The sequence below is a fragment of the Talpa occidentalis genome, unplaced genomic scaffold (assembly GCF_014898055.3).
Source record: "Talpa occidentalis isolate TD23 unplaced genomic scaffold, MPIMG_talOcc4v2.1 talOcc4.3, whole genome shotgun sequence".
In the NCBI taxonomy this organism is placed as follows: domain Eukaryota; kingdom Metazoa; phylum Chordata; class Mammalia; order Eulipotyphla; family Talpidae; genus Talpa; species Talpa occidentalis.
Window position 1 is genome coordinate 118,174,750 of NW_023603184.1, and position 11,423 is coordinate 118,186,172.

The window sequence follows — 11,423 nt, forward strand, 5'->3', positions numbered from 1 at the left end:
AAAAAGTCACATTCTCCCAGAGTGTTAAGTTAGCACTCTTCTCCTTCAATGAGCTTACCGTGACTCTAATTAAATCATTAAATGTGTAATTAGTAGTTTAAAGGATGGCGCCTCCAATAGAATGTAAACTCTGTGATGTCAGGGGCTAATTGTCTTGTTCACTTCTTTTCCCTTAGTACAGAACACTGTGCTGTACAGAGTCATGCGTAATAAATTTTCTTAAGGGGAGTAAGGTTATCTCGGCTTTAAAATTATTGCTGAAGGGTCTCTTTAATAAGTGCAAGTTATGTTATATAATTTTTTATGTAGCAGTCTAATATTTTTAGCACTTAACCATATTTAATTAATTTACCATTATTTGTATATTTGCATGTATACCTATGATATAATTATATATCATGAAACCATAGGAAACTTGCAGATGTCATGATATGCCATCCTTCAGCGCTGACCACTCATGAATAGAAAGTCTCTTTCACAATCCAGACACGATCATATCTAAAACAATTAATATGAATTCCTTAATATCTCCTTATGTATTTCTCACCATTTTTCACCAAATCCAAATGAAATTTGTATACTTGTTTGTCACCATTCAGAATCAATTTGATCAAGAAAAGAGTCCCTGTCTTAGGTTGGGTTCTCCCAGAAATAAACTAAAGATTATGGTTTAAGCAGCTTGTTTGAAGGGTATAAAAACAACAGAAAGGAAGAGAGGGAAAAAAAGAGACAGGAAAAGGAAGGTACTCAACAAAGGTTACCGATAACATTGAGAGGTACCTGATTCCTCACAGGAAACCAGTCAGAATCCAGTCAAAAAATGGGCAGAAGAGCTAAAAAGAAACTTCTCTGAAGAGGAAATGCAAATGGCCAACAGGAATATGAAAAAATGTTCAACATCACTTGTAATCAGGGAAATGCAAATCAAAACTACCATGAGATACCATCTTACACCAGTGAGAATGGCACATATTAAAAAACTAGCAACAACAAATGTTGGCAAGGGTGTGGAGAAAAAGGAACTCTCCTGCACTGTTGGTGGGAGTGCAAACTGGTCCAACTACTATGGAGAGCTGTGTGGAGATTTCTTGACCTACTAAACATAGAGCTTCCATATGATCCAGCAATTGCACTCCTAGGTATTTACCCAAAGGACACAGAAACATCAATTCCAAAGAGCACCTGCACCCCTATGTTTATAGCAGCACTGTTTACAATAGCTAAGCTTTGGAAACAACCCAAATGCCCAAAAATAGATGACTGGATCAAGAAGATCCAGTACATATACACCATGGAATATTACTCAGCATTCAAAAAAGATAAACATGCAATTTGCAGCAACATGGATGGAGCTGGAAGGGATCATGCTCAGTGAAATAAGCCAAAAAGAAAAAGAAAAATACCGGATGGTCTCACTCATAGCAGGAATCTAGAAAACTTAAATAAGGGACCAGGAAAATGAATAACTATAAGAAAGTGAAAATCAAAATCAACAAAAAACTATGAACCAGAGACACTCTATGGGGAGTGTGGAGCAGGGAGGGGAGGGATTGGGGTCAAAATAAGGGGGTTTCAATTGTATGGGGAATATACAAATCAAATTTATTAAAAAAAAAAGAATGCAGCACTGGCCTCCGATAGCTACCCTCCCCATACCTGAAAGAGGTTATGAGCTGGAGTACTTACATGAAATGTTAGTTGATGGTTGTTTGAGAACTTCTCAAAGCAATAATTCTTTGATACATCTTGAGTTATTCACTTGAAAGGCAGCAAGGTGGGCTGTGGTGGCAATAAAAAACCCTCAGGGAGCAAATCATATGCTCACACATGAGTAACACATGAGAAGGTACTGGCAAGAGGGAAGGGTTGTGCATTTTTATATCTCCCACACTTTTTTTTTTTTATTTTCCAGTGAGCCTAACTTTTGTAGACCAGGCTACATGTAATAAAATATAATAATACAATACCGTGTCTAATTGTTGCCATATGATGCCATTTAACTTGTTATTCAATTGTTAATATTTCCTATAAATTAAAAATTAGTTCTAAAAACTTGCAATAAATTTAAAGATTTTTTTCTGCAAGGATGTTCCATGGAGGATGCTGCTTTTCTTCATGTAGCATCATAGCATTTTATATAGACCATGCCCTTTTTATGATGTGATCTTTAATCACTAGATTATGATGATAACATCTAATTTTTTCCATTGTAAAATTAAATTTACTCCCTTTAAATCAGCAAGTGAACTGATGCTGGTACTTCAGCATCCAGCAATTAACCTCCTTCTTCTCCAAAGATTCTAGTTTCTACTATTGATGGAAAAATCTTAACCTGAATTTCTGAGGAGTTACAAAGAGTAGTTTTAAATGATTACTTCCTTTACAGTTATTACCTGCTATTCTCCTGTATTAAAAAAAAAAAAGAAAAACAAGGGGCCTCCCTAGTGGCCTAAGGGTTACTGCTCAAATGTTATCAATGCTGTGGCTTGAGTTCGATCCCCTGCCATGGAGCTAACCCACATATTGCACAGCAGACCTCTCCTGTCTCACCCGCTGCTACCCTCAGCAGTGTATTTCAGTAGATCTCCCTGTTCTGTTCCCCACTCTGTCTCTGGTAAATCCTCTCACAGTCTACACTCCAGTTTTCCTATGTAAAAATAAATCACTACAATTTAAAAAAAGAAAAAGAAGGAAAAGAATAGGTGGAGGGAAGTAAGAAGAAAGCAAAGGAAAAGGAGGTAGAGAAAGCATAAGATAAAAACAGGTTATCTTTCATCGTGTGAGAATAAAGTATAATTGTTTCTAATAAAACAGACTGAAGGGCCTCCCCGGTGGCGCAGCGGTTGAGCGCTGGGTTGCGAAGCTGCCCGCAGCCTCTGCAGTGCCAGTTCGATCCCCGGCTGCTCCCCGGCCACTGGAGGAGGGTCCCACATGGCGCGCAGACCTCTCCTGCCGCCCGCTGCTCCCCTCAGCAGTGTACTTCGGTCCTTCTGCCTGCTCTGCTCCCCGCTCTGGCTCTGATGAATTCTCTCACCCTCCCGCGCTTCTGACTGTACCCAGTGCTTGTATAAATAAATAAATAAAAATAAATCTTTAAAAAAAAATAAAACAGACTGAATACTCACATGGATATTTTTCCTTTTAGTTATGAAATTTCAGTATAAAGTTCAGTCTAACAGTGATCTCCAGTGGTGGTGAATTACTTTTTCTCTCACAGAAAGCATTAATAGATTTTATTTACTCAATATTTTACATTTAATTATAATCAGTATAACACTGATTATAATTGGTATATTATCATATTTAAGGCAATTTATCATTTTTTAAGGGCTGCAATGCCTTATGGAAGGACAGTACTTTTTGTTTTCATCATAGTGACTTACACAATGTTAATAACTTATTTTTGAAAATATGTCTTCTATATATCAGTGATATTTGCAGTAGCAAATCCTCATTTTATGTCTTTGTAGTTGTTGAATGCATTTCACCACAATAAGAGTTTGTAAATAGTACATGTTCTTTGCTATCCTTAAAAATGAGAAGCACATCCATTATGTTCATGGATGCATAGCTAGAATGAATGATTAAAATGTTCTGATTTTTAAAGACCCATATCCTATGTACAGATTCCTTTTATTCATGCCAAGATTCATTCTGCAAACATTTCCATTCTAATCTTTAGTGAACTGATGCTGGGGATAATTCCTTATTTTATGTAATAAATCAGCATTGGTTTTATATTTTATAACTTTTCAATTGGAGTCTATCAACATACACTCATGATTCTGTAAGGTGCACTTTCTTCATGATTTATTTTTAAGAAAGAAATTTATATACAAATGATTTCTTCCAGGAAACACAAAAGGTTTTCCCTTGAGGGTGGTATAAGCAAAAACGATGGCTGCATACAATTTTCACAAATGAACTTTTAATAAGAATACACTGCCAAATCACTATGATTTATATGCAATTGTAAAATATAAATACTTAATGTGGTTTTTAAGGCACTGACTTGTATTGAATCAGTCACCTCCATAAGTCATGGGTGTTGATTTTTTAAAGCATTATTGATTTGTTAAAGAGAAAGGTATCTTGGGTCCATAATTTTTCTCATTATGAAACACTAAGTGGTAGAGATTTTTAACATAGTGGCTCAACTAAGAGAATCTATTTTTAAAAGATTAGCTTTGCACTTCCAGTGCATCTTTTATAATCACTAGGGCCATGTGGAATATAATTAAAAATATGCCTTTTACTTAGCCAGCCTTTATTAAATTGTTTCTTATGTGTTATGGTAGCTGGCAAAGGTGCATCACTCGGGACCCTAAAAATAATATGGCATTTTAATGCTACCATAAAACTTTTTTTTTTTGTAGCGAGGGTAGAGAGAATATAGCAAAGTATGCTTTGCTGTACTGCTGATACTGCATTATCACTGCGTTGTAGTGTTGGATTGTCATTTTCTTTCTTTCTCATTCACCATTGATCCTCACTTTCACTCACTCTCCTCCACTTCAACAACAACTTTAATATTATTAAAAATATATTGCAATTATCACAGGGAAATGTGAAGAATTATAAGCAACAGCCCTCAGTATAGGTGATCTGCCTTCGTCATTGACAATGTGTGATCTGATTAATGGCTGTTACAGTCATTATTTTTCACCAGATAATATGTAATAGATTGAATTGATACCCCCCTTCACCGGAACTTCATATGTTGAAGTTTTAACCCACAGCACCTCAGATTGTTAACTTGTTTAGAAATAGGGTAGATGCAGATGTAATCAATTAAGAAAAAGTCATACTGCAGTAGCTTGGGCCCTAGTCAAACATGAGTCTGTCAAAAAAAAAAAAAAGACACTGCGTACATATAGGGAGAATATTGTATGACTATGAGGACAACCACCTACAAATCAAGGAGAGCTAGAAAAGATCCTTTCCTCACGACTTAGAAGTATCCAAACCTGTCCATGGACTTCTATCCTCCAGAAATCTGAGAAAATAAATTTCAGTTGTCTAAGTCACACAATCTGTGTTACTTTGCTGTAACAGATTTAGCAAACTAGTGCACAGATTACTGTATTTTTACAAGGGTGGATGAAAAGATAACTCAGTATGCTATAATGACTTCTAAAGAAGTATTCAGGTAAAGAATATGTTATTTTCTCTCCAACCTAGTAAGAAACATAATATACTTTTTTCACAACATGGTGACTTCAATTTATATTGATGCTTACTAGTATGACTTACTATTTTTATTTTATTATAGACTATAGCCATAGATGTCTTCACATCATTGAGTCTAATAATACTTTGAGATGTGTGAAGTTAAACCTGTGGACATTTTCCCAGTCTCAGAGAAGTGGATTTTGTGTCCAGGAAACCCTCTCTGTGGTGTTCAAAAGCATTATCTGCAGGTAAAAGATAGGACTGCCAACTTAATGGATCATATCAGAAAAGCTTTCTTCTCATTGTTCCTGTGGCTGTACAAACAACTTGAAGAAGTTAATGTTTATCTTCTTTACATGATTGACCAATGTAATTAAGTGGAAATAATGGCAATTGCATTGTGTCAGATAGAATGTTAAATCAATATTACAATAGTAAACTGTCACATCACTTGATTTTTAAGCTGACAAAGATCTTAGTTTCATGAAACTAACTTTGGGAATTTTGTGTTGACTTAAACTCTATAATGCAGATTTTTTTTTGGCCCAATTATTTAACACATAGCAAAAGATGTTATAGATATATGTGTCACATTTTGATTATAACTTTACTATTCAAATACAAAACACAAATTCAAATTCACGAGCTTTCCAATAAATTACAAAACAAAAATCAATCTAGCACTTAATCGTAAAAAGACTGAAAGTATTCCCTTTATTTTTTTTTTAGAATTTTTTTTTATTTTTGTTTATACAAGAGCTGGGGTACAGGCCAGAGTAGAGGGAAGGTGAGAGGATTTGCCAGAGTCAGAGCGGGGAGCAGAACAGGCAGACAGACCAAAAGCACTGCTGAGGGGAGCAGTGGGCAAGACAGGAGAGGTCTGCCTCCCAATGTGGGATTCTCCCTGACTGGCCTGTAATCAAGCCAGCGCGGCGGAGGCTGCTGACAGCTTCACAGTGCTGCATTCAACCCACTGTGCCACTGGGGAGGCCCAACTCAAAGTATTCCCTTTAAAGTTGAAAACAAGACAAGGATGCTCACTGTAGGGTAAGGAAAAATGTCAGGCTTTTCTGTCCTCCCGCCATCAGGATAGATGATGGATCCTTGCGGTCCTGAATGCATGCCTGATGGAGTAGGGTGTGGGCATAGGTAGATGGGATTCACCTGGGCTGAGACTGGGCTTTTAAGGTCGGCGTCACGGGGATGCCAGCAGAAGCAAAAAGAGAAGCCGAGAAAGAAGTAGCAGTAGCCGAGAGAGAGAGAAGCAGAGAACACCAGAGAGCCCAGAGTGAAGACTTGCTGGGGGCTGGGAGGCCTGCCAGCCTCCCGGCCCCCCAGCACCCTTGCCTGCTGTGTACCGGGTAAATCCCAATAAAAGACCTGCAAAAAACCACTGAGGACTCTGACTCCCCCTTTACCCGGTCTGCTGGATCCTAGAAAACCTGCACTGTGCCCATGTCCTGCCCTTACACTCACCATCACCACTAATGTTTTAATTTAGTACTAGAGGTTTTGACTAGAGCAATCAGACACCACAGGAATTAAAGGGAATCCAAATCAGAAAAGAAGTGAAAATGTTATTATTCTCAGAAGATATGATATTATGAATAAATGACTTAAAGCCTCCACCAAAAAATTCTACTAGTAATAATAAGTAAATAAAGCAAAATGGCTTGTTAAAAATAAGCATATGAAGAATAGTAGAATTTTTATGTAAAAGCAACAAATGAGAAGAAAATTAAGAAAATAATAATAATAATTCACAAATGCTTCAAAAAGAATCAAATATTCATAATTAACTTAAGGATGTGAAGGACTTCTACACTGAGAAAAAGTTATTGTTAAAGGAGTTAGTTGCATAAGATGGAAAGATAGTCCATGTTCATGGATGCAGAGAATCAATATAATCAAAAAAAAAAAAAAAGAACAAAACAAAACTATCCCACCATAACTTTAACACAATTCACATCAAAATACCAACAATATTATTTGAAGAAATTGAACAAAAGTTATTGAAATTGATATGGAACAATAAAAGATCTTAAAGAGCAATAGCAATCCTCAGCAATCTAAAGTGACTATTCTCATTTTTTTTTATAATTCACATAAAACTGAGATCATACAGTATTTGTTTTTGTTGACATGACATTGTTTCAAATAATTCTCAATTTTGGTTTGATTTTGAACATGTAAAATGTACAACAATGCAGTGATAGTATAATTCACATCCTTCCTAGTCATTCTGTGCATCTAATTTGTCATTACACTTTTGAGTAAAGTCTGTAATATTTCCAAAACTTATTGGCACTCAAATACACATTTCAGATGAATTTAGACTCCAAAGCATAATACATAGTATAAAGATAAATAAGTCTAGTGTATAATAACATCTCTATCTCCTCTCTGAGCTTCAATTGCTTTTCATGCAGAAGCCTGCAATAGGAGAGTGGCATACTGATTCTTCTGTTCACTAATGTTGCTTTTCTTCTATATTCTACTCTTTCCTATTATTTTTGTCTCATTTTCTGATTTCTTCATGGCGGGAATGAAGAAATAGTGATATGAGAAATAAAAGGCAAAAAATGGTTTATTTAAGTAACAGTGTTATAATCCCATGTTGGTTTCTTACAGCCAAATAAGGTATTTAGAGCCAAGTTTCCCTTGGTTTGAGTTTATGGGCTCTTCAGAGACCCTACATCACTACATCGTTGCTCTATAGAGTCCTTAGATATTTTTGTCATACCTTTTTATTTAGCACTGTTCACAACTTGTGGTTTATAACAATAGACCCCAGGTAGATGTTCTCTTTTAAAGCCTTAGCAGACCTCCACACTCACAAAATGTGTACATCACACCCACAAGTATGTATTGTCTTGGGCCATCTGGATTTGAGTCAATAATATCCATTTGGTGTCTTAGGAAAACATACAAAGGAGTATAAGCAAGGTAGCAGAGCACTGCAGATAATGCGGACAATGTTCTTTAAATAATTTATAGCACTTTCTTAAATTAGTTCATTATTAATTTCCTGCCAGGAAATTATTTCCCTAAACAATGTATATAATTCTGATATGTCATTATCAACTCTTGTAATGACAGATGAGTGAATAGATATTTTTTTTTCTTGTTTCAGGACATAGAGAACTGTTTTAAGCATTTATTATGAAATAAAATGCACTGTAAAATTGATTATATATAAAATACATCATTCGTTTCAGAATAAGTTTATCTTTTTAAGGTTTTTCTTAGAAGGTCATCATACATATTTCACATCATTTTAAATTTGTGTATTTTATATAATTTAGTTCCAACTGCGTTAGAGAATGAATACCAGATAATATCTAGAGACAAGCCAGGGTGGGTAGGACAAGTGCTTTATCTGGTAAACTGAAATGTTATGTCATTGATCATGTTCTTCCTCATTATGTATTTTATTTCCAAGAGAGATTACTGGCATTCAAGTCATACTTGCAAGTTTGCAAGTCACAACCATATTTAAAACAAGAAAGCTAAAAAAAGAGACAATATACAAAAACAAAGAGAAACCCCACCAACTGGGAGAAAATTTTTGCACACAACACTAATGATAAAGGACTGATCACAAAAATCTGCAAAGAGCTGAGGAGACTCAACAACAACAAAGAAAATAATCCAGTCAAAAAATGGACAGAGGAGCTAAAAAGAAACTTCTCTGAAGAGGAAATGAGAATGGCCAACAGGCATATGAAAAAATGTTCAACATCACTTGCAATCAGGGAAATGCAAATCAAAACTACCATGAGATACCATCTTACACCAGTGAGAATGGCACATATGAAAAAAACTAGCAACAACAAATGTTGGCGAGGGTGTGGAGAAAAAGGAACTCTTCTGCACTGTTGGTGGGAGTGCAAACTGGTCCAACCACTATGGAGAGCTGTGTGGAGATTTCTGGACCTACTAAACATAGAGCTTCCACAGGATCCAGCAATTCCACTCCTAGGTATTTACCCAAAGAACACAGAAGCATCAATTCCAAAGAACACCTGCACCCCTATGTTTATAGCAGCACTATTTACAATAGCTAAGCTTTGGAAACAGCCCAAATGCCCAAAAATAGATGACTGGATCAAGAAGATGTGGTACATATATACCATGGAATATTACTCAGCATTCAAAAAAGATAAACACATGCAATTTGCAGCAACATGGATGGCGCTGGAAGGGATCATGCTCAGTGAAATAAGCCAAAAAGAAAAAGAAAAATACCAGATGGTCTCACTCATAGCAGGAATCTAGAATACTTAAATAAGGGACCAGGAAAATGAATAACTATAAGAAAGTGAAAATCAAAATCAACAAAAACTATGAACCAGAGACACTTTTTGGGGGGTTGGGGGGCGGAAGAGGAGGGATTGGGGTCAGAATGGGGGGATTGTAAATGTATGAGGAATATAAAAATAAAATTTATTAATTAAAAAAAATAAATAAAATAAAACAAGAAAGCTAGACATACTATGTGTTTAAAGTATGCTTGGTCATCCTATCCTCTTTTTAGCTTGATTTGATTTGATATTCTCTGGAGCCTAGAAAGTTAGAAAAAAACAAGCAAAAAGATATTTCCTAAATTTCTTTACATCTAAGGTTCTTCATGTTGATATACTCACAAAAGATTTGCAGACAGAAGAGTAAAATGGGGTCAAATTGATGTAAAGTGTGCAGAGTTTGTGTCTTTTAGTTCCTCCTCTTCTAAAATATCTGTGAAGGATATTCCAGAATTCTGGTCTCTGTTGTTGTAGGCAACTACTGTTAGGTGGTTGCAACACAGGTGCTGTAACAATGCCACTAGTTTTCTTCTGGCTGCTTCTTGTTATGTAAAATGCAACTCTTATACTCTGGTACATATCCTTTAATAATTACTTGTCTTCTTAAACTAGCAATAATGGATTCTATTTTCTGCAACTAACAACTTATGCAGCAATTAAGACATTAGAATCCAAGGGCATTGTGGATGAGGAATTGATGATTTTCTAACCTGAATGGGTTGAAAGGCAATGAAGTTCTGATTAGAATTAGGGGAGGGAACACAGTGGCAAAATACTGGCTTGAAAGTGTTTTTGATGTCACCAGGGAAGTTTGTTGAAGGATGGCAACATTTTTTTGTGGTCAGAGGAGTTACTATTATAGGACATTTTAAGGGTCATATGAAATTCAAGACTACGGTTTTAGGCTGATTCCTTCTAACTAGCGAAGATAATGAAATAAAAATTTAAAGATTTTAAATTATAATTTCAATCCTTGTTAGACAATTAAGAAGCTTTTACAATTGGTTTAATGTATCTTAAGTCTTATAGTTGCAGTCTGATTTAGTGAAAATTTAAACTTAAAATTTACATACTTGACAAGCCAGAGATAAAACTTTGGTTATTAAGAATGTGGGAGACTTGGGAGAATGTGGGTGATTCTAAGTAATGAAAACCCCAAACCCAGTGAAATTTCTTCACATATTGGGGCTATTTTTAGCTTTTATAGAAATACTCCTGGAGTGCTCCCACACAAATAATTGCCATTTCTCCTAATGACTCTCTCCTTTGCCCTTTATAGCATTCAGATCAATTCCTGAAATTGAATTTCCATATGCTTCAGCATATTAAGAATGTGAAGAATAAAGCTTATACAATAAATGAGTTCAAATATTTTGTTAATTTAGAACAGTAAGAATCTGAGAAATGTGTGAGACTACATAGTTCTTATGTTGGACACATAAGAAGATGCTTTTATATTGACTTTTTATATTGATTTGTATGAATTGAACAGAGATTTTATTTCAATCTGTATACTAATTCAAGCAGCTGTAAATGGCCATAACTGCTTTTTTTTTTATTATTGGTCTATAAACTAGATTCAGTCGTGTTTATGCTAAATCAAGTTGAGATGCCAGAAATTTCTCAGTTTGATATTGAGAAATTAATCAAAATATCTGTGGAAGCAGCATAAATTGCATAAAGGAGATGCCTCATGTTCTGCTTAAGCTGTCATCCACAGGCATACCAGGAGGATCTGTAGTGCATAATTTCTTGAATCAAGGCCTTTTGAAAACATATTCAGTATATTTGAAAAATGCTATGGTGGTTTCTCCCTGTAGTTTGGGAATAAAAGTAGTTCATGCTGCTTTTGAGATTTGATTCCTGGTTTTATTGGACTGTTGGCATCCTGGGGTGACAAAACCAGGTAACAACATGTCATTTCCAAAGAAGAGTGCACATTAAAGG